At 41.6% G+C, this 25429-nt stretch overlaps 1 protein-coding gene across 2 annotated transcripts in view; it reads right to left on the reverse strand.

Annotated features, from left to right (window-relative positions):
* lhfpl2b (LHFPL tetraspan subfamily member 2b) overlaps positions 1-25429 on the reverse strand; it is a 251811-nt gene that overhangs the window by 79394 nt on the left and 146988 nt on the right. Inside the window, exon 4 of one of the 2 annotated variants that reach the window (XM_028805713.2) lies at positions 24720-24801. The gene's annotated coding sequence lies outside the window, so the exon portion shown is untranslated. Of the gene's footprint in view, positions 1-24715; positions 24802-25429 lie in introns of both variants that reach the window. The other variant, XM_028805710.2, reaches the window with a different exon arrangement.

The raw sequence follows: 25429 nt of genomic DNA on the forward strand, positions 1-25429 counted from the left end.
TTACCCACTGTCTTTCTTTCATTCATATGTTACGTAGGCACGTACCTTTTATCTTCGGCAATCTCATTCTCTAACCAGGCCTCAGGAGCTAACCAGCGTAACACTGTCCACCACCCCTTTCATTATTCCGGCACATTGTTGACATCCGTGAGTAACAACAACGTACTAAACTGGAAGGTGGTCTACGCATGCGTGGAATTCGCGGACAAACAAAGATCAAGATCCAAATGAAGATTATATATAAAGATTAGTTCATTTAAAGCACAACAATTTGTTTAGTTTGAATGTCTGTGTTTTGAGGTGTGACTGGAGTACGACAGTCTTCAGTAGTATAAGCCTGGAGGAGATTCTTAATGCAATGCCTATGTTTTAGCTGTCTCTCTACTGCCATCTAGTGCTTCTTCTTCTAATTCATTTGCGGACAAACAAAGATCAAGATCCAAATGAAGATTATATATATGTGATTCAGACTACGAATGCCATGAATGTAATTACCCCGATCTACATGCTGTCAAATAAATGAACTACACGCCGTGGCGCAACGCTAGGGGCTTCACCTCTAGCGCTGACGTCCGAGGTTCGATTCTCGAGAGGGAGTGCAGTGAGTGTGTATGCCTGATGAGCCCAGAATTAGGGCAAAACACGTGTAGTGTACTCTTTGCATTATTTGACAGTAAACTATTTCAACCATATATATATATATATATATATATATATATATATATATATATATATATATATTTGTGGCGGGAGGCCGGGTGGGCTATAAAAAGGGTCAGCAACCACCACTCAGGGCCAGAATCGGGAGGAAGAGGATGAGGTTGCCAGGGAGGAGTGGTGGTGCCAAACGGGAGTGTGTTTACTTCAGTGTTTAGTGCTTTTGGGACTGTGTTGTGCCTGTGGGGTTCACGGGGAAGACGTGCCCCACAAGTGAAGAAAATAAAGTCTTTGTGTTGTTTTACACGTGCCTCTGTCCAAGTCTGTGCTGGGTCGGGCGCTATATAGCGTCTTTCTCACAATATATATAAATTATAAAAAAAAATCTTGGGACGAGACAAGACTTTTTTTCCTGCGACGAGATGTGATCTTTTCAAGAGAGACAGACAGACACTTTCACGTCCCGCGAGATGGACAAGTCACATCATACTTAGAACCTTTGGAAGCAAGTCCTGTGAGACGGTGACTTTTGCAAGTCACGCCCTACTTACAACCATTTTCAAACAAGACTACCGTCATCTAACCTCTCAGTTGTTGGAATGCTTTTGGCAGACACATTTCCTGTGCTCTCAGCTCTTAAAACTTTTATACGTTCTAGATGACATGTCAACGACTAAGTGAAGAAGAAACAGCAGTGCGTCAAAAAGAGACCCAAAAGCATTGGAGAGAAAAGAATGTAAAAAGAAAGCCGGGACCGACAAAAGACAAAGTAGAACGTCGTAAAGAATTCAAAAACGTTGGTGTGATACACATGCAGAACAGGAAAGAGATAATGGAAGTAGGAGTGGTGGCTCTGAGGCTAGAGATCTGCACTGGCAATCGGAAGGTTGTCGGTTCGAATCCCGTAATGCCAATAGGGACTCTGCTCTGTTGGGCCCTTCAGCAAGGCCCTTAACCTGCAATTGCTGTGAGCTTTGAGTAGTGAGAAAGGCGCTATATAAATGCAAGGAATTATTAGGAAAATTTGAAAGTCTCAGAACAATGATAGTAAAGATCGCATTAGCACAAACAAATGGAAATTATTACTCAGTGAAATAACGGAACTGCAAAAAGAGATTGAATATATTGTTTGGCTTTAAACTTTAAGTCGGAGACCTGTAGATCATCTAATTTGTGTTACCATTACGGAAAAGTAGTGCTTCTTCCCAATGAAGAGGAGTATCCGCGAGAATGAAAAGATTTGTTGTTTGGTGAAAGTGAAATCCACATACACGAGTGACAGAGACGCGAAATGTCACACACACATATATATTGTCATATATAAACATATATAATATATATATATATTCATTCACACACACAGTCATGCAGTACCTTACAGTTCTATTTGGGACCAGCCATTTGGCCATATGTCGGTCATCAAGTATACAGGTCACTTCAGTTGAGGTTTTGTGAGTCACCAGTATGTAAACTTGACCTGCCAGTACAGAGGAGCACAAACTGATTTCTCTGCGACTGTACTGCGGGTCCGTTAAGGGAAGGTGATGTGTTCTGAATACAATAGCCAGGTGGAACAACACCAGTCAAAACAAACAAACCTTAAAGGGCCATCCAAGAGTCTTGTGGACACAGCACAGTGTGTTCTTATTGCTTTAATAGCAGGGTTGATACGCTTTCATAAAACGCAACGTGAAACTCAAAAAAACACTCTTAGTTAGGAACAGCCTTGAAAATAATCCAGGACATAGGACTAATGTGAAAGGGGCTACAGATGCAATGACACTTGGACATTCATAGGCATCAACTGAAATTGATACCCACCATACAGTATTGTGAGACTGACCAGAGTGAAGGATGCGACACACCACATTTTGGCAGATAAGCCCACAGCCACTTTTATTTTTTTTTCTGTCCAAGGCTGGCTACTGTCTTGATTGCTACACTACCAGGACACAGTTTTTCTCCCTAAAATCCTAAATGAGCTTCAGCAGGTTCAAAAAAATGAATGGATGAATAAACCATTCCTGACCCAGTGACAACATGCCCGCCATATTCACTGAATGAGATGACGTCAGTTCACATGAACTGTCTGCTGGTGTCATATTTATTCTCTGTGTGTTTATATTTATTCATTTACTTACTTATCTACCTATTTATGTATTTAAAGAGCTTCTGTAAAAAGCCAAATTTCCCCCGGGGACGGACGGACTGACTGACTGACTGACTGACTGACTGGCTTTCTTTCTTTCTTTCTTTCTTTCTTTCTTTCTAGTTTGACAAGTGCACATAACAGAATATAAAATACATTTTTTCTTTTTCTTTCTTTCTTTCTTTCTTTCTTTCTTTCTTTCTTTCTTTCTTTCTTTCTTTTTCTCTTTCTTTCTTTCTTTCTTTCCACTTTGACAAGTGCACATAACACAGAATATAAAATGAATTTTCTTTCTTTCTTTCTCTTTCTTTTTCTTTCTTTCTAGTTTGACAAGTGCACATAACAGAATATAAAATGAACTTTCTTTCTTTCTTTCTTTCTTTCTTTCTTTCTTTCTTTCTTTCTTTCTTTCTTTCTTTCTTTCCAGTTTGACAAGTGCACATACTGTAATACAGAATATAAAATGAATTTTCTTTCTTTCTTTCTTTCTTTCTTTCTTTCTTTCTTTCTTTCTTTCTTTCTTTCTTTCTTTCTAGTTTGACAAGTGCACATAACAGAATATAAAATGAACTTTCTTTCTTTCTTTCTTTCTCTTTCTTTCTTTCTATCCAGTTTGACAAGTGCACATACTGTAATACAGAATATAAAATGAATTTTCTTTCTTTCTTTCTTTCTAGTTTGACAAGTGCACATAACAGAATATAAAATGAATTTTCTTTCTTTCTTTCTCTTTCTTTCTTTCTCTCTTTCTTTCCAGTTTGACAAGTGCACATACTGTAATACAGAATATAAAATGAATTTTCTTTCTTTCTTTCTTTCTTTTTTCTTTCCAGTTTGACAAGTGCACATAACACAGAATATAAAATTTTCTTTCTCTTTCTTTCTTTCTTTCTTTCTTTCTTTCTTTCTTTCTTTCTTTCTCTTTCTTTCTTGTTTGACAAGTGCACATACTGTAATACAGAATATAAAATGAATTTTCTTTCTTTCTTTCTAGTTTGAGAAGTGCACATAACAGAATATAAAATGAATTTTCTTTCTTTCTTTCTTTCTTTCTTTCTTTCTTTCTTTCTTTCTTTCTTTCTTTCTTTCTTTCTTTCTTTCTTTCTTTCTTTCTTTCTTTCTTTCTTTCTTTCAACATGACAACAAATTTGAACCAGTTCACACAGACATGGACAAGCAACTGCAATCTAATAATGCCAGCTGACATGACAGCACATCTTTATTATTAAACATTATTTTCAGTGAGATGAAGACTGGTGGGGGGGACCTTCATTATAATTGCTAGTTGTTAAGAGCTAAACACAAAAGCAGGGGTGAGAAATGTCCTGCTGTCCCTAAACCGCACTGTTATTATCTGTAATGCCATTCCATATTTATTGCAGTCTGTGAGGCATGAGATCATGTCTGAAGCTCAGAAAGATCCACTGACACACCAGGTTGTGAAGCAAATCTGGACGTTTTCATTAAAGGCTTATAAAGTTACACATCTAGTTGGCCAATAGCCCAGACAAGCATTGCCTCCTGAAACTATTAAAATTTAATCAATATACTATACTGAATTAATAAAATGGAAAAACAAATCAAAGAACAAGTCTGTAAAATCAGGAGGTTTGGAAATCAATGGATGTAAAGATGCGTATTTAATTTGCATTTGGATGTCTGTTCCCACAATGTCATATCTAGCCATCCTGAACATAAAGTGGAGTCCCTAACTGAAAACTAACTGCACATTTCCACCTTGATGCATCATTTTATATTCTGTGTTATGTGCAATTGTCGAACTGGAAAGTGTTCTGTTCTACTCTCAGGTCACCAAGCTGTTGTCCCATCCTCCCAGACACCTTACTATACAGGGTAGTGGTGGCTCGGGTCCACTGGAGTTCATTCACATTTGGCAATCGGCCCTACAGGTGTGACAAAGGTCTTCTGATGAGGGCACATTGGCATTTGGATCAGTACGACTGACACACGAAGGTGATGGTGCCATATAAACCAAGGGGCTAACGGCAGAGTAGAGGTGAGCAGGTGAATCTGGGCCAATATGTGAACGTTAGCGTTCCCCTCTCTGTGATGGAACCAAGGAGCTGCTCGTCGTTAATACAGTGTTTTTGTTTCTGTGCTTCTCTGTCTATGGGCACATAAATAAAACTGTATAAAGTGCATATGCTCCTCCCAGGCTCATGAATAAAAGAAGACTTTTTAATTCATGATAAAAAAAAATGAAACAAAATGGGCTGCATGGCTCCAGGACATGGTACAAAAAACACCTTGGACATGACAGTTAAAAGTCCTAAAGATACAAAGCACTAGACCTGTTAGCTGTGTCGCTTTTAAATAAACAGCAAAACCACCTCCTGAGAGGAGATAATCTTTGGGCTGGCCACAGGACACACATAGTTATTTGGCGAAAAGACAAAAACACAAAGCTCCATTGTATTGTGCCCAAGATGGCTAGCAAATGAGGGGCACTTTGCTACACTGCAGTCCTGACAGCACAAAGTGTGAGGCATCCTGGACAGGCTGCTCAGGTAATCAGGCAGACCTATCATGGACATCTGTGGGAATGACAGGGAGACCAACAAACTCCACGCAGACTTCACACAATGCCAGGCAATGATTCCAAAAACTGCAGGCCACTTGACCCATAAGGTAGCAGAGCTAACCTAAATACAGATACTGCAAACTTACATCAGTGACTGACAGACAGACAGACAGACACAATGGTCTGAACACACACCAGAATGACTAAAAACAGAGAAAGGAAATCGTTCACCTTACTAGTCCAAGTCCCATGAGGCTGTTGTTCTAAAGGAGCCCCAGTCTCGTATCTCAACACACTTCTGCTGAATGATTTGTTGGCCGAAAGTCCTTAGTGTTGGTGTGTCAGACAGAGGATGTGCAGCATTATTCATAATGGCATTTAGTTTAGTTTTAATTCTCTCCTTTGCTACGAGCTACAGGGGGTCCAGATTGTATCCTATAACTGACCCTGTCCTTTTAATTAGTTTGTTGAATGGGTGGGCCTCTCTTGAAGTGGTCTTACCAGCCCAGCACACCACACAGGCCATCACAGAGTTGTGAAGGAAGTCACTTCCCACAGTCTCCTAAGGATGAAGAGCCTGCTCTGCCCTTCCTTAAACAGTTCCCCTGTCTTACAAGACCTGTCTAACCTGTCATTGATTTGCACCCCCAAGTACTTGTTGGAATGGACCACCTCTACATCCACTCCTTGAATAGTGATGGGAAATGGAGGCTCTTTGGTGCGGTGAAAGTCAATAAACAGTTCCCTGGTTGTACTGATGTTAAGAAGGAGACAATTCTCTTTACACTAACAAACAAAGTTCTCCCTCGACTCCTCTTCTCTCTCTGAACACCCTCATCGATACACCCCATAAGTGCAGAATCATCTGAGAATTTCTGCAAGTGACATGACCTGCTGTTATATTTATAGTCTGAGGAGCACAATTCAGAGTGGCGTGAAAAGGAGACAGGCCTGTTCCTTGTGGTGCTCCAGTGTTGCTCACATCCGTCCCTGAGTCTCACAAACTGCAGTCTGCCCAACAGAGAGTCCATTATCAAGGACAACCATTTAAACTGTTAGGAAAATAAAGAAGGTTCTTCAGCCCCGATGGGTGTTCCACTTTTGGTGGATGTGATTGTGCAAGTGCAGTTTAACAACAATGATATTTATTATGTAGAAGGAGAACGGGCATCCCGACCGGAACAGAAAATTTCCTCTTACAAGGACGGGATGCCAACGTGAGGATTCAATCCAATGGGCCAGAATGACAAGGAAATAAAGTGACACCTGACCAGTATATTATACCAGATGGACGGAGAAAAGACGAGTAGTGGGAGAGGTTTCATCTCCTATGTGCTACGTGACAGTGGTCCACATACTGTATAAGAACCAAGTTAGGACATCCGTGGGGGTGCTAGGGAGATGGAGTCTGAAAGTGCAGCTATGTAGGGGTCCCGTGGGATTGATAGAAGGCGCCGTCAGAGGAGGACCACCCTATTTTGTCGATGGCCCAGAAGTGCTTCCGCGAGGAGACAGAATGGCACTGGAAGCATTCCTAGGTCAGGCTTAAAGAAGAGCCCACTGCCACACATGGACGAGTCGGGAGGCAGTGGGCAACACTCAGCGGAGGACAGAGAATTGAGCTTTATTGTTCATTTATTGTATTATTGTGTTTGATTATTGGAGAAGGGTATTTGGAAAAGGTGTTGGTGTGAATAAATATTCTTGATTTTTCCACACTGATGGGTGCCATATTGCTGTGTCTGTGGTTTGGGGCTCTCTGATGCCCCCTGTGGCTACAATTATTACAGTATATTTTAATACAAATCATGCAGCCCAAAGTGCTTTACAAGGAGCTTTACAAGTACTACGTAGTACCAGTAATGGCGCACTGCAAGATAACGTGCAGTGAATACACTTGACTTGAGTGTTCCTAGTTTTCGTCCTCTTTCCCTGTACGTTTAGCATTCGTTTGCTCAGAGGTTGATGTGCTTGCTGAGCAGCTCTTCGTGTTGCAATTACTTAGTATCTTTTTCCTTATTTTTTAACTTAAGCCTAGCACTCAAGTGTTCAATCTGCCTCAAGAATGATTTAAGATATGAAGAGGCAGGGGAAGTGACGGTGAAGGTGGTAGGAATGAGAACGGCGCCCGTAAGCATGCGCCACATGGCCGCCCTGCTGTCTGCTGCTGAGAGTTGATTCTACAATAATCTAAAATAAAATGAGGAATAACCTAAGAGGTCAATAATCACCCCGAGAGTGGATAGTAGACGTCACGTAGTATATGTGTACCAAATTTCAACTCAATTGGTCAAACAGTTTGCGAGCTACAGGTGATTTAAAATCCTGGACAGAGTAACGTATTAGATAAGAAGATACGGTGCCTTCAGACAGTAGTCGGGTGACTATTTTCACATTTTGCTATGTAGCAGGCATCCTTGTGCTAAAATCATTTAAATTATAGCGCCCTCCCACAACATCAAACACTGCTCAATATGAGAATGGTAAAGCGAAAACAGGACCTTTGAAATTATAGAAAATGTATTAAAAATACCTTGTGAATCCACCGTAACTGGGATAATAAGTTCCGATACGACTGATGTACATGCCTTATTCATGAGTTTTTGTACTTTACGTAAAAAGATAGTTTAAACAATATTCTCAATTGATGAGTTTTTGATATCATCTCTTGTTATAATTATTATTAATTCCACTGGGGTGGAGTGGTGGCTCTGAGGCTGGAGATCTGTACTGGTAATCAGAAGGCTGACGGTTCAAATCCCACAAACACCAAAAGTGACTCTACTCCGTTGGGCCCTTGAGCAAGGCCCTTATCCTGCAATTGCTCCGTCCTGGGTATGACATTAATCTGCATCCACTCCTCCATGTAAGGAAAAACCCGGGGGTTGGTGGCAGAACTGGCACTCCAGCCACCATAAAAAACCTCCCAGTGGTCCACTCCATCTGAACTAGTGTGGTGCTGAGGTGTCACCTGTAGCATGGCCACACTCGGGTCCTAATCTGGGATCCTGAGTTGATTCGTCATGTGGTGGGTGAAGCAATGTGCTGTATCAGCGCCTGCTCCTAACCTCTATTAGAAAAGTCAAGTGTTGTCATAAATGTTTTTAATGTTTTCACAGCACAATATATTTTTCTATGTGTCCTTTGTTTTTGAGTACTTTGGAGGAGTTAGTCTTCTTATCACAAGTTGTTTCTGTTATGTCTCTTTATTGGTTCTGCTCCAGAGACACCATCTTGTGGCTTCATGGACATCACCCCTTTGTGACCCAGTTGCTTGATGCACGTTCCCAGTTTAAAAGCTGGTCTCAAGCACACTTTCTCTGTCCAGCTCTTGGTGTGTCTTCTTTCAAGTGTGTTTTCATGGCGTTGCTGGCTACGAGTTTTCACCATTTTTTGGGGTAAGCAAAAAGATGGGTTTCTATTTCAACTGTTTAAACAGATATTATTTCTATCCAATGTTTGTTTATGCCCTGTTGTTCATTCAGAACCAGGAGTACGAGAAAGGCGCTATATAAATAAAAGGCATTATTATTATTATTCATTACAGTTCATTTCCTGGTCCTTCCATTATCTTCAGTCTGCCCAGCTAGCCAGTGGCAGAACATCCGTACACAGGAGTGCTGCCTTATTGTGCTTTTGGCAAAGTTATTTTTTTGTTTAATGTTATCTGAACCTTCATACATGGAGGCACTTTTAGAATCTCTTGTAATTATTCCTTAGCTTGGCTCAAGAATTTTCAGAATCCCGTTTCCTCATTTATTATCCTCCAGGTGTTTAAATGTGAAGCTGAAGTGATACACGTTTAGGATGACAAACTCTTTCAACACTTTAACACAAGACACGTTCTCTTTGCCCTGCTAGAGTGCTGCTGGTGAGAACTGATGATCTTTGTTATAAGATGTCTAATAAAAGTGTTGCTCTGAATAAGGCTATTTATATTGCCTAGAGTCCTGTCATTTAAGACCACCAGCCCTACCCTCTTATAAAACATTCACCGAGGAGTCATTTAAAAGTGATCACCCCTTACATAACACCGAATGACATAAAAGAGATTTAAATCCTTTGTACCCCGATAAATGAATCGGATTTCACGCAAGAGTGCCTGGCGTTCACAACAGATCATCGGCTCAGTCGCATTTCACACCTTCTGCTACTGGCTGGATCTCAGAACTACTGAAAATGATGACATCCTGTAAGCTATTTATGAGCAACATTAACGTTTTTCAAAAAGTTATCATATTAGCATTACGGAAAGTAGATGGCACAGCAGTGCTGAGGTTAGTGCATGCCCTCACTTTGCCTGCGAAGCCTTTCATCGGACGCCCCCCATACGTGTGTGTGCCAGGCAGACTGGCGAATTCTAAAGTCGGCCCTCTTCAGAGGCGTTTCCTGCCTTGCCCTGACGCCGCTGGGATGGACTCTGGCTGCTAGTAACCCTGACATTACAGTAAGTAGAGATGAGAATGGAATGGATGACCAAAACAAAACTAGAGGCATCACACAAATGTTTCTTTATTCCGACAGCAGTTGAATATTTTAAATAGTAACTTATAAGTACTTGCAATTCTAATCACTTACAATTTGCAAACACCTACACTTTGTTAACTTACGTATAACTTTAACTTTGTTAACTTTGTTCTATATGTGTTAGTACCCAGAAATGGTCAAATAGCAGGGTGCCATTTATGAGCATTAAGGAATGCATACTCCAGACACCAAGGGGGAACCCTGGTGGTCAAACTCTGATGATACCGAGTGGGTACTGCTACCCTCTGAACGTCGATTATGAAAGTAAAACCGTGCGCACTCCACACACCAAGGGGTACGCACTCCTTAAAGTTCACGGTATATACACAAAAGGGCACCTTTTGTGCTAGTGAAGGGGCATGAATGCTGGACTCTGAGGGAGACCCCCAGTCAAGGAACTCTTATGATGCCAAGTGGGTACTGTTACCCACTGGATAGTGTTTATGAAAGTAAAAGTGTGCGCGCTCCACACACCAAGGGCCACGTGCTCCTTGAAGTCAATGGTATATACACAAAGGGACATCTTTTGAGCTCTGGACACTTGGGGGGGGGGGGGTCCATGCCTTCCCTACCACAGGTCATTGAAGTCTAATAATACCGACTGAAAGCAGCAATGTCTGTCTATGCCACCTAGGGCTCCAAAAGGCCTTCAGCCAGCACTGTTTGTCCACATTATATACACATAGGGGGGCCTTTTGTGCTACTAAAGAGCTGCGTACTCCAGACACCAGTGGGGTACCGCGGTCACAGAACACTCTGACAATACTGAGTGGATGTTGTTACCCGCTGGATGCCGTTTATGAAAGTAAAAGGGTGCTTGCCCAGCACACCAAGGGGCACACGCTCGTTAAGGTCAAAGGTATACACACATAGAGGCACCTTCTGTGTATCCTAGGGGGCTGCTGCTCCAGACTCGGCGGGGGACCCATGCCTCCCTATCACTGGTTGCCGAAGTCTAATAATACAGACTACCCATTATGGACAACGAGGGGAGACGTCCAGCAACACTGCCTAGGGCTCCAGGCGGGCTTCGACTGGCACTGCTTCTACCTTGTTAGCATACTTAAGAGTATTATAATTCTTGTTATATGTATATTTGTGCCTTTTTTATTTGTGGCTGTAAGTCTGCAGTTTTCTTATAAATACATTTCTATCTATCTATCAATCATATAGTGCGTTATCTATCATTTAGTGCCTTCTTTCTATCTATTATATAGTGCCTTTCAACTATCTATCTATCTTTAAGTGCCTTATCTATCTATCTATCTATCTATCTCTTATAGTGCCTTATCTATCTATCTATTTATCTCTTATAGTGCCTTATCTATCTATCTATCTATCTATCTATCTATCTATCTATCTATCTATCTATCTATCTCTTATAGTGCCTTATCTATCTATCTATCTATCTATCTATCTATCTATCTATCTATCTATCTATCTATCTATCTATCTCTTATAGTGCCTTATCTATCTATCTATCTATCTATCTATCTATCTATCTATCTATCTCTCTCTCTCTCTTATAGTGCCTTATCTATCTATCTATCTATCTATCTATCTATCTATCTATCTATCTATCTCTTATAGTGCCTTATCTATCTATCTATCTATCTATCTATCTATCTATCTATCTATCTCTCTCTCTCTCTCTTATAGTGCCTTATCTATCTATCTATCTATCTATCTATCTATCTATCTATCTATCTATCTATCTATCTATCTATCTATCTATCTATCTATCTATCTATCTATCTCTTATAGTGCCTTATCTATCTATCTATCTATCTATCTATCTATCTATCTATCTATCTATCTATCTATCTATCTATCTCTTATAGTGCCTTACCTATCTATCTATCTATCTATCTATCTATCTCTTATAGTGCCTTATCTATCTATCTATCTATCTCTTATAGTGCCTTATCTATCTATCTATCTATCTATCTATCTCTTATAGTGCCTTATCTATCTATCTATCTATCTATCTATCTATCTATCTATCTATCTATCTATCTATCTATCTATCTATCTATCTATCTATCTATCTATCTATCTCTTATAGTGCCTTATCTATCTATCTATCTATCTATCTCTTATAGTGCCTTATCTATCTATCTATCTATCTCTTATAGTGCCTTATCTATCTATCTATCTATCTATCTATCTATCTATCTATCTATCTATCTATCTATCTATCTCTTATAGTGCCTTATCTATCTATCTATCTATCTATCTCTTATAGTGCCTTATCTATCTATCTATCTCTTATAGTGCCTTATCTATCTATCTATCTCATAGTGCCTTATCTATCTCTCTCTTATAGTGCCTTATCTATCTATCTATCTATCTATCTATCTATCTATCTATCTATCTATCTATCTATCTATCTATCTATCTATCTCTTATAGTGCCTTATCTATCTATCTATCTATCTATCTATCTCTTATAGTGCCTTATCTATCTATCTATCTATCTATCTATCTATCTATCTATCTATCTATCTATCTATCTATCTATCTATCTATCTATCTATCTATCTATCTATCTATCATAGTGCCTTATCTATCTATCTATCTCTTATAGTGCCTTATCTATCTATCTATCTCTTATAGTGCCTTATCTATCTATCTCTTATAGTGCCTTATCTATCTCTCTCTTATAGTGCCTTATCTATCTATCTATCTCTCTATCTATCTATCTATCTATCATAGTGCCTTATCTATCTATCTATCTCTTATAGTGCCTTATGTATCTATCTATCTATCTATCTGCTATATACTGCCATTCATGCTTATCCATCCCTCTATCTGCGTGTATCTTGCACACTCGCAGTTTAAGCGACTTGATCAGCGTGACACAGTAAGTCAATGACGAGTAGTAAACCCTCAGATCTGTGGTTCCCAGTAAAGAAATACAATTAGAAAATATTTTGAGCCAAGGAAGATATGTCAAAAAAAAAAAAAAACAGCTTTTAATCAACATTCTTGGGGCAGATGGCGCTGGGACGGTGATGAAGGCCCACCTCCACTCACAGCCTAATGCCATGAGCTCTTGTGTCAGCATTTTCTCCCTCGTGTTTGCTCATTCAGATCATGTCAGAATCCATCATACAGATAGAGCGCTGATAAGCAAGCCAGCGGTGTTTTCTCATTGCAGCGATACAAATTAAATCTGGCACCATGAAAGACACCAGTATGTCTGTGGTGTTGGTTTACTGACAAAATACATTAGGGGGTCTTATCTTGTTCCCATGGTAGCCATCAGTCAAAGAAAACAATTGACTCTATTTAGGGTTCCAGAGAGCTGCTCTGCAAAAGTAAAATCGTCTAACCTGGGACTGCCAACAAAGCCAATTGAGTTACTTTTATTGAGGCACAGTACATTGAAACCAAACTAAATGCTGCTAAAGTCATTTACAGAACAGACAAATAACAAAAGGCAGATCCGCGAGATGAATCATGGAGCAGCACACTCATTAATACATTCGCTGCCCACTACAGAAGCGAATGCGTCCATGGAAACATGTTTTATGCTTTCTGCTTTGGGACAATCGCCACACATGTGAATCTCATCTATCCTTTATTTCACTTTAGTTTTTCCCGGCTGTAACTGTAATATTTTCCAGTCCGGCTTGGAGAAGTGGGGGAAAAAAAATAAATAAAAAAAGGTTTCGGTGTCTCCCAGAGTGCAGCAAAATGAACACCTGTAGAGTTATTTACAGCAAATTTATTGTAACAGCAGCAAACCCATTAAGCCCTTTAAAAACACAGGATCAATAAAAATGTTTTTGTATCTAAACATCCCAGCAGCACCTAGTGAGTTAGCAACATGACAGATGGGTCTCTTATGGCCCTCAGCTTAAGAACTAAAAGCACTTAATTCTTTACAGCCTCTGTGTGGCTTCCCAAGAGTGGACAAAAGAGCAGCCACACATCCTTTTGGTTCACCTTGTAGAACTGCACGATTATTCTGACAGAGGGGGAAAAGGTTGCTCAGAATGAAGTGATTAATAAAAATAAAGAGAGCAGATTATTAGGAATGGTGTTGTTCAAGTGTTGGGCTGCTTTATCTCAAGTCTTCTTGCCCCAGTCTTCCTCGTTTTATTTCTTACACATTTTCTCTTCTGGTTTCATTTAAAAGGCAGTGGAGAAGGTACTGGACTCTAAACCAGAAGGCTGCGGGTTCAATTCCCAGCATTCCTGACTCCTTGTGTGCCCCTGAGGAAGTCAGTTAACCTGGCTATGCCCTAACTGTAAAAAATGGAAAATAAAAAAAATACACAAAAGAAAACTTTATTGTGCATCTGCATTTGGGCAGCACCTTGGAATGGCATTCACTAAGAAAGATGTCATATACAATAAAATAAAAAGAGTGCTAAACAACATGGAGATCAAAGAGGCCTTTGTCTAAGTATACTGGATAAACGACGCTGACCCGCTGCATTACAAACTCCACAGACTCAAAGAGTTTTCCGCCTGTCTCTCCAAGGAATTAGACTGCTTAACCTTTCAAAAAACTTAATTGAATCCTTTTAAAAGCATGTCTGTCACATCTTACATCAATTAAATAATCACATTAGAGTACGAAAAAGATTATCTAGTGGGTGTGGAAAGCTAGAATGGGATATTTGAAATGAATTAAGATATGAGACTTTAAGCAATCCAACATTTCACTTTTAATTACTAAAAAAATTGCTGTCTAACAGCAGCAGCCCCCATTATGGCAGAATAATAGAAAGTGGTCATGATAACCCAAGGGTTTTGTTCTCTGTAGTTAATAAACTACTCGAACCCGCATCTGGTCCAACTACCTCTTCTACTGAAGTCTGTGAGGAATTCCTCCACTTTTTCCGTAACAAAATTAAAGATCTAAATAATTCAACTAACAAATACATAATCTGTTTATATCTCTCCCTGTTTTCCCACTCCATCCAGCTCCTTCTCTAAGTTCTCACCAGTCACATCTACGTTTGTTAATAACCTGCTTTGTAAGATGAGGCTGACTACTTGTGTACTGGACCCCATCTCCACCACACTACTTAAATCCTGCCTTCATGCCATAATCCCGACTGTTACAACAATAATAAACTCATCCCTTGACACTGGCTCTGTGCCGCTCACTTTTAAAATTGCTTCTGTAACCCCAACGTTAAAAAAGTCTGGCCTTGATGCTGACAATCTTAACAATTTCCGGCCTATTTCCCACTTACCTTTCCTGTCAAAAGTTCTTGAGCGTGTTGTAGCTTCCCAACTCACCAATTACCTAACCTCTAATAATTTGATGGAACCCTTTCAGTCTGGTTTCAGGGCGCGGCACAGCTGTGAAACTGCTCTGCTACGGGTAACCAATGATTTGCTTAAGGCAGCAGACTCTGGACAAACCAGCATATTAATTCTGTTAGACCTCAGTGCAGCATTTGACACTGTCAGACATGACATCCTACTGTTCAGAATGGAGAACATGCTGGGTATCTCTGGCACTGCCCTCCAGTGGTTCAAGTCCTATCTGACTGATAGGCAAGAGTTTGTTAGTCTTGGCAACAGCAGATCCAACTCCGTGCCAGTCACACAAGGAGTCCCTCAGGGCTCTGTCCTCGGTCCTCTGCTTTTCTGTATTTATATGCTTCCCCTTGGCCATATTATCCGTAGTTATGGATTGGGTTATCATTTTTATGCAGATGATACTCAGCTCTACTTCAATGTTAAAAGTGGAACTTCATCAGAGCTTTCTCAGCTCACAACCTGCCTTAGTGAAATTAAAACCTGGATGGAGCAGAACTCTTTAAAATTAAATTGCAATAAAACTGAACTCCTGCAAATTGGGACTAAAATGCAACTTAATAAAATGAGCTCCTTCCCAGTCCATCTTGGCAGTGATCTCATCAGACCTGCCTCTACTGTAAAAAATCTTTGTGTCATTTTTGATTCCTCCCTTTCTTATTCCGCCCACATAAATCACATTAAGAAACTTTCTTACTTTCACCTCCGTAACATATCCCGTGTTCGCTCCTTCCTCTCCTTCTCTAATGCTGAGAAACATGTCCATGCTTTTATCACATCCCGCATCGATTATTGTAATTCCCTACTGGCAGGTGCCCCTTCTAATCTTATATCACAGCTCCAGCTTATTCAAAACTCAGCTGCAAGAGTCCTTACTCGAACCAGCAGCAGCGAGCACATCACACCCATCCTGCTCCGCCTTCACTGGCTCCCTGTGTCCTACAGAATCGAATATAAAATCCTACTAATAACCTACAAAGCTTTAAATAACCTCGCACCAAACTACATCAGTGACCTCCTCCATCACTATGTGCCTGCCCGCCCACTAAGGTCCTCTGATTCTGGTAATCTTGTTGTGCCCGTCACTAATCTACACTCCATGGGTGACAGGGCCTTCAGCTGTATAGCGCCCAGACTCTGGAATGACCTACCAAAATTAATCAGGTCAGCTGACTCCATGAATTCTTTTAAAAAACAACTCAAAACTCATCTGTTCAGGAAGGCTTTTAGCTCTACTTGACTTTATTATCTTTCTCTCAGTTTACTTCTCTGTCAAGATGCTAATGTAACCTGTATGTGTGTGTGCGAGACCATCAATTATGTTGTCTGTTTTTTTTTCAGAATTTACTGTCTTAACCTTCTTTGTTTATTTATCTGGTTTGTACAATGCTATATACTGTATATTCTGCCGTTCTTTATTTATTCTGTAAGTGCCTTGAGCATGGGAAAGGCGCTATATAAATAAAAAAAAAATGTATTATTATAAAAATGACAAAGGGTGCATTTATGAACAGGACGATGGTCTTGTACCTAAACATTAAAAAAATAAGCCAGAGAAGCGTTTAAAGGCTGTTGTCTGCCAAAAGCCTATTTTCCTTGGACCTGGGAGGCAAGTTTAAGGCAAAGGCTTCACTGGGAAGAAGGTGGGTAGCCAGACTGGAAAGAGCACAGGAGAGTGGAATGGCATTAGGGGGCACTGAGCAAGTGTGCCAGTCTCCACAGCCGACACCTGAACCTGGGTGACTAGGCCAAGAGGGGTTCCTAAGGTTGTTCTCTCTTCTTTCTGATAACTTGTTATTTTGTGTCCTCCCTGTAAACATCCCACCCATTTCTAAAAAACTTTAAAAGCAGTTAGGATGGCACACTCAGGTGGACCCGGCGACAATATGCATATAGTTAACATATACTCCAAAGTCAAATTTCAAATACATGGCACAATACTATGACATGAATAAAAGTAGATAAATCGCTGCACAAACACAAACTAACAAATTTAAATATCCGTCCATTCTATCTCCTCTTTTTTTCAATGCAGGCTCACATAGACCAATGGATATCACACAGGCAGCAACAGGCATATGATGGGAAACAATTCTGGATGGAGCGTCACTCCATCGTATGGTGCCCACCTGCACACACACACACACACACACACACTTAGCCTAATCAGTGTGTCTTTGAGACAAAGAGATTCAATTTCACACACTGATGTGCTCCTCCAAGACTTCAGATTCTTCAAAGTTGTCTCCTTAGGGATTAAGAACTTCCTACCAGACATTAAGACAAAAAGCACACGTCAAGTCAAGTGGCTTTACTGCCATACCATCCATACACCGTATTGCAGCATACATTGCGTGTACGAAATAACATTCACCGGGGAGTAGTGCAGCAAATACATAAACATAAGACAAGTAACAAACTATACTATAAAGATAATAAATAAATAACGACAAAAACAACAGTAGTAACAAATGTAGTGCATATAAACAAACTACTAGGAGCACAGCTGAGGGCAGCAGGCAGCACAGAGTTCAGAGTCCAAGGGGTAGGAGCTGTGGCAGAACCTGACAGAACTGGCTCGGGTGCTATGGTACCTTCTGGACAAAGAGACTGTAGGAAGAGTGGGAATAATCCTCCAAAATGCTTTAGGCTTTGCAGATCCAACACTTAATAAACATGTCTTTAATGGGGGGTAGAGAGGTCCCAGTGATCTTTTCTAGTGTGTGTACCATCCGTTGTAGGACTCTGCAGTCAGAGGCACTGCAGCTCTCAAGCCAGACGGTGATGCAGCTGGTCAGAACGCTCACATTGGTGCTCCTGTAGAAATGTGGTGAGAATTGAGTTTCATGGCCCTCAGTCAGTGATGATGGAAGTAGACTTTCCTGGGTGGTTAGAAAGTCTATGAATATTCATAAAAATTCCAAGGCTTATGATAGATGGCGGCGGCACGGTGGTGCAGTGGTAGCGCTGCTGCCTCGTAGTTAGGAGACCCAGGTTCGCTTCCCGGGTCCTCCCTGCATGGCATTTGCATGTTCTCCCTGTATCTGCGTGGGTTTCCTCCCACAGTCCAAATACATGCAGGTTAGGTGGATTGGCGATTCTAAATTGGCCCTAGTGTGTGCTTGGTGTGTGGGTGTGTTTGTGTGTGTCCTGCGGTGGGTTGGCAGCCTGCCCGGGATTGGTTCCTGCCTTGTGCCCTGGATTGGCTCCAGCAGACCCCCATGACCCTGTGTTCGGATTCAGCAGGTTGGAAAATGGATGGATGGATGGATGATAGATGGCCACGCCAAGAGTACTGGAGGTGCATGAGAGAGAAAGGAGGATCAGACAAGTATGGGAGGATTGTCCAGGATATGCATGAGGGAGTGGGGACTCGGGTTAAAAGCAGTGTTAAGATAATGCGGCTGCGAGAATTATTACAAGAACAAGAAAATACGAACACATAACTCCAGTTCTTAAATCCTTACACTGGCTCCCGGTTAAGTTTAGGGCAGATTTCAAAATCCTTCTTTTAACATATAAAGCATTAAATGGTCGAGGTCCGGCTTACTTGTCTGAACTTATCATGACTTACAAACAGGAGCGCACATTAAGATCTCAAGATGCCGGTCTGCTTATGATTCCAAGGATTAATAAAATAACAATGGGAGGTCGAGCTTTTAGTTACAGGGCCCCTAAACTGTGGAATGGTCTGCCTGCTACTGTAAGAGATGCCCCTTCGGTCTCAGCTTTTAAATCCCGGCTGAAGACTCACTACTTCAGTTTAGCATATCCTGACTAGAGCTGCTGATTAACTGTACAGACTGCATCTCTGTTGTTAGTCATTAGCACTTAAACATAAGTAACATGACAGTTATAATTGTATACTAACCCTCACTTATTCTGTTCTCTTCTTGGTACTCAAAAGTGGCACTTGGTGCCATGGCCCACCTACCAAGTTGTTTTGCCTGCCTAAGGAAAAGTCATCCCAGATGGAGGATCGCAGGAATCGTGGGAAAGAGGGGTCCTCTCATCGGATTGGCTGGCCCAGCACTGTTTCAGCCGTGGAATGGCCAAATGGGGGAGGCAGCTTGAAGGATGAGGTCTCCAGGACTCTATACAAATCCAAATCTTATTATGGGATATATCATCTACTGTTAAATTCTGCTCTGTACTTCTAAAATTTATATTTTTTATTTCTTACTATATCGAGAAATTGTTCTGTTCTGTGTACTGTACTGTATTGTATTGACCCCCTTCTTTTGACACCCACTGCACGCCCAGCCTGCCTGGAAAGGGGTCTCTCTTTGAACTGCCCTTCCCAAGGTTTCTTCTATTTTTCCCTACTAGGTTTTTTTGGGAGTTTTTCCTTGTCTTCTTAGAGAGTCAAGGCTGGGGGGCTGTCAAGAGGCAGGTAGTCCTTACTTCTTTGAGTTATGGCTGTGTTGAGTCAGGGGATAAAATAGCAATCTCCTGGTGCAGGCTTTTTTGCAGATGGCAGTGTGTTGTGTAGCACAAGAAAAGAAGAAGTACAGAAGAAGTCTGAAGAATGGAGAAGGGCTTTGGAAGATGGAGGATTGAAAATAAATATGATGAGGTTAAATGATGATCAGGATTCAGAAGTTAGCCTGCCAAGAGAGTGGATACGTTTAAAATATGTAGGTCAGTGGTAGCCCAGGATGGAAAATTAGATGCAGAGATAACCCATAGAGTGCAGTGTGTTTGGAACAACTGGAAGACGGTATCAGGAGTACTGTGTGATTAAAGAATTAAGGCGAAGGTTAAAGGAAAGATTTTTAAGAGAGTGTCAAGACCAGCAATGATATATGGAACTGAGACACGGGCAGGAAAGGAGTGCAGGAGAAGAAGTTAGATGTGGCAGAAATGAGAAGGTTGAGATGGATGTGTGGAGTTACAAAAAGAGACAGAATAAGAAATGAGACAATCAGAGGTACAGCAAAAGTGGTAGAGATATCTAAGAAAGTAGAGGAAGGTCGTTTAAAGTGGTATGGACATGTGATAAGGAGAGACAATGAATATGTGAACAAAAGAGAGTTGGGAATGGAAGTATAAGGGAAAAAGAAAGGGAGGGAGGCCAAACTGGAGGTGGATGGATAAAGTAAAAGAAGATCTGAAGGAAAAGGGTCTGACTGGGGAGGAAGTGCAGGACCGAGGAGAAGGCTAACCAAGCACATCGACCCCACTCAGAAGTGGGAAAATATGAAGAGGAAGCAGAAGAATTGCATACAGTTACTGTATTATACACACTTTGTTGAAGTGCAGGTGTGCCAGTGTAATTGCTTCAGCATAACAGAATATTTTACCAACCAGAACAACTCCAATTTCTTTCTTAACCGCTATTGCCACTCAGATCACCAGTAGTAGTTATAATAGTACTGTCATAAGTCCAGATGACAGCGAAATTCTCACTTGAATGTCCAATCAACATGCACCACGTCACCACTCTGCTGAATGAATAAATTAATCCAATTATTTAGAAATGCTAATAAATGTCACAAATACAAATCATTTGTATCAAATTCAGGGTTTTGCACTTGCATGGAGAAGCAGCTGACTATCTATGTTCGTTCTGTCCAATGGATGCTCATCTTTGGTGACTGAAGCTACAACTGTTATCTCCCACAGCAACAAGCTGAAGAAGAGATTTACTAAAAGTATCAGAAAAATCAAAACATCCATCCATCCATTTTCCAACCCGCTGAATCCGAACACAGGGTCACGGGGGTCTGCTGGAGCCAATCCCAGCCAACACAGGGCACAAGGCAGGAACCAATCCCAGGCAGGGTGCCAACCCACCGCAGGATACACACAGACACACACCCACACACCAACCACACACTAGGGCCAATTTAGAATCACCAATCCACCTAACCTGCATGTATTTGGACTGTGGGAGGAAACCCACGCAGACACGGGGAGAGCATGCAAACTCCACGCAGGGAGGACCCGGGAAGCGAACCCAGGTCTCCTAACTGCGAGGCAGCAACACTACCCACTGTGCCACCCAAATCAAAACATAAACTCCTCTATCATTGCAGTATATAAATGAACATTAAAAGCGTAGAAAACCATCAAAACGTCTTCCTATAGCTCCCTCTTTGATTATTCTCAAAATAAACAAGGGGGCTCCGACCCCTACTCGCTTCGCTCGCCTACCCCCGGTGTTGGGTAACCCGAAATACATCGATGCATGTATGAGATATGTTTGTAGCTCCGTTAGTCGAGTTGTTTGGTTTTGGAGCCGAGACAGTTTTGCTTCCGCGGTTTCAGACGCGCGTTGTAGGCGCCGACGTCTATTGTTTTTGTCCATGCAGGCTCGTGTTTGTAGCTCCGTTAGTGGAGCTGTATAGTTTTGGAGCCGTGATCGTGACTCCATTAGTTCTCTGTTGTTTACCGTTAGTAATATGAATAATTGCATTTACTGTTAATACGGAGCGGTTTCTGTGGTTGTACTGTTAATAATGCATCATTGTAATGTGATCCACTTATGCTGTATAGTTTGGACGTGTGAAGATGACATACGTTTAAAACGGAGTGTTCGTATATTCATATTGCGCATTGTAGGCGCCTTCGGCTTTCGTTCCAACTCGCGCCCTCTGTACTATTATGCTGTGTATGGTGGACCTTTGTGGACTCCGTACTTTATCCCGTTTTCACTCTGGGGCAGGAGGCTGAATCCTCTTTTTTGTGTGGCTGTGTCGTTACCTATGGGCGCGTTGCCTCATTTCTTATTTACATTAGTTGAGCCCCTTTGTTTTTGAGCCGTGACGCGTTGTAGGCGCTTAGTTACGTTAGTTTAGCTAATATTATACCTCCGGTGCCGTGTGTGTGTTTCATGTGGTAGTCGTTGTAGGTGCATGCGCCCTCCGTACTATCTCGGGTTTGACTATGCTGTGTTTTGTGGACGTTTGGGGACGCCGTACTCTCTCCGGTTTGATTGTGGGGTGGGACGCCGAAGCCTGTTGGGTTTGTTTTGTCTGTGAGTACTCATATTATTGTATTACTGTAATGTGATTCACATATGCTGTGGAGTCCGTATCTCTGGGGTTCTGTACCATCTCGGGGGTCTGCCCGCGGTGTGTTAGACATGCGTTGTAGGCTCCCGCACCTTCCGTACTATGTAGGGTTTGACTATGCTGTGTAGTGTGGACGGTTAGGGTTCCGTACTGTCTGTGCTCGTTGCTTTATTTCGTATCTCCGTTAGTTGACAATTAGTTCAGAAGCGCTTTGTAGGCGCCTGCGCCTTTCGTACTTTCCCGCGCCTTCCATACTATCTTTGTGGACCTGTGGGGACCCCATGGCCTCTTCCGTCTGACTCTGGGGTGCAGTGCAGAATCCTCTTTTTTGTGTGCCTGTGTCGGCACGTTGTCGCTTCATGTCTTATTTACGTTAGTTGAGCTATTTCGTTTTTGGGTCGTGACTCCTTCATTCGCGGTGGATCACACTTCGCTTGCCGTTTATGAGACGCGCACTGTGGGCACCTGCACACTATGTCTCATGGTCCCATCGCCGTGTACCTGCGTCCATATCCGGTTTATTCTCGGTTAGTAATATGGATAATAATTAGGATGACTCAACATTACACAGTAATTGAAACTTTTAAGTAGTGGATGTCCTGCCTTGCGCCCTGTGTTGGCTGGGATTGGCTGTAGCAGACCCCTGTGACCCTGTAGTTAGAATATAGCGGGTTGGATAATGGATGGATGGATGGTTGGATATAAGTAGTGGATGCTAATTTTTAATAAGCTCCCTTAATTAAGATCAATATAAAACAAATAAAATAAAGATGATCAGTAGACATGAGGACATGAGTCAGATAGCAGGCAGTGTCCAACTCCGTTGTCCCAGCCCCATTTCTGTATGTGTTTTTAAGCTGCCCATTGTCTGTTTCCACTCATTCAAACATGGCCATTTTTGATCTGCCAGTTAACCAGACATGCATGTTTTTGGTGATGTGGTAGGAGAACAGGAGCAGGATGGGAAAACAAAAAACACACAGACACAGGCACAGAGGAGAACATGAAAACGACCAGGTACAGGATTCAAGCCAAGTGAGCAGGTCAGGACTTAACACTGCACTAGGCCCTCAAACCAGGGACACACAGGTTAGCGTCGATTACACTGGCCTAGTATGGCTGTGTGATGGACTGGTGCTCCTTAGAAGGTCGGTACCTGCTATCACCAATGACTCAACCCTGCATTAAAATGAGTGGCGTTGAAAGATAAATTACTGTACAGTTTTGAAATCAATCAGGTGGACACTCGGCACACAGCAGTTTTACAGAATCCAAGCTTATACTTCACTTTCCAGTATACAGAGTGGCCATAAAAAGCGTCCACCCCTTGAAAGTTTTCACATGTTATCGTTATACAGCACTGAATCACAGTGGGTTTGATTTGGCTTTTTTGACACCTATCAAGAGAATAAGAATCTTTAATATCAGCGTGACAACAGATCTCTGCAAAAAGGTCTAAACTAATGAGAAATATAAAAGATAAAATGCAAAACTAACAACGACCTAATCAACATTAGTAACTTAAATCATTGGAACCTTTGGTGACAAACAGCACATAGCAAGAACTTTAAAAGCTAAAACACATAAACATCCATCTTTCTAACCCACTGAATGACATTTTAGGGATGGGATCCAGAGCTTACCCGTCCACTGCTGTTCATAAACTCTCACACAAAATGCCCGCCACTGGGCCAGTTTACAGCTGGCCATTGACGTAACATGCACAGTTGTGTGACGTCTTATCAAAGGTGCAGTGCAGAGAGAAAAAAAGTCACCAGCACCGGCACTGGAGAAATTAGAATACAGTGACTGGGCTGGGAATCAAACCCAGCGTTCTGCCCTGGCTACTGTGCCAGCGTGCCACACTGCCTTACTACACTACTGAGCGTTCATCTAAATGATGATGCAAACACAACAGCTCCTTTGCCATCCAGTTTAGTCGACTGTCTCAAAGGCCTTTCAGACTTTTACTATATGTACTCACGCATACTTGTAGTGTGGGTGGCCAGAGCCAATCATGGCAGCACTTAGGCACAAGGAGAGAAACAACCCTGTCTGCCAATGGGCCCACTCATGTGCACATATACCCACCCTGAGGTCAATTTAGTCACCAGTTAACCTAACCTGCACATCTTTGAGCACATTGGAGGGCTTGGGGAGCTGTGCAAACCAGTACAAAACTGGTATGCTGGACCCATTAGGTGGCAGGGTGAACCACCGCATTACTGAGCCCTCAAACTTGGAATCCCGTTTTAAATCGTCTGCTGCATTTCACTCCGTTATACGGCTCCACTCTTATTTAAGATTGCTATTGCTGCAAAGAAAAAGACTTCTCATCTCCCCAGATTTTCTTTGGCAGAATTCACAAAATGTTCAATTTATTACGATTAGCCATATTGTTGAGCTTTCCATAAAACAAAATTAAAATGTCAGGATTGTGTGTGCACAAGAGTTTGTTTTAAACTGCCAATTTCTTAAACACGGGGGGTAAAAATATTAAAAAATTCTTTTCCAAAAAAAAAAAAAACAACACAAAACGTACCTACAGTTGTTTGTCTTTAAAGTCCCACTGGCGCTTTCTTTTCTTCTTTTAAAATAACTCTTCCAACAGCTTGATTTTCATGGAGCCTAGGCAGACGAAACAAAAATACAGAATGGATAAGCACAAAATGCCAAGATGAATATGTAACCGAGGCCTGAAATATAATGAACATTTCAAATCAGCAGGGGACTGTTGATCTTCCAGATGAAGCCTCATCAGCATTACAGTGTGTCTCCCGTCAGGGTGGAGTCCTCCATGTCTAAACACACTGCTCACATTCCATCAAGAAATAAAAAGGGGAAAGTGAGAAACTGAAAAAACGAGTTGGTTTCATTTCAAAGTCTTCACATCTTAATCAAGACCACCAAGTAAATTAGCTCAAGTGTCACTGTCATGTATACTCAGTGCAAGGGGACTCAGGCTTGTGACAGAACCACAGCAAGTCACCGTACATTTAAAGAAGATTTAAACAAGAACCACTCCTGCAGTTGCCAGTACTGAGGAGCCCGTGGAAAAAAATCGTCGCTAAAGCTAGTGGTGTATCTCTGAATGCCCCTGAACCATCTGCTAAAAGGTGTCACGCATGCACGTCAGAGGATCTCCTTACAGGTTCTGTCGAGGGATGCAACAACCCGCCTGGGATGAGAGGTCACTAATATCGTCACGTCTTACTCTCCTCACTGCACAGACACACCGTCCGGTGAGGGCAGCTGA

This window comes from Erpetoichthys calabaricus, chromosome 7 (genome assembly GCF_900747795.2).
Source record: "Erpetoichthys calabaricus chromosome 7, fErpCal1.3, whole genome shotgun sequence".
Lineage (NCBI taxonomy): Eukaryota > Metazoa > Chordata > Cladistia > Polypteriformes > Polypteridae > Erpetoichthys > Erpetoichthys calabaricus.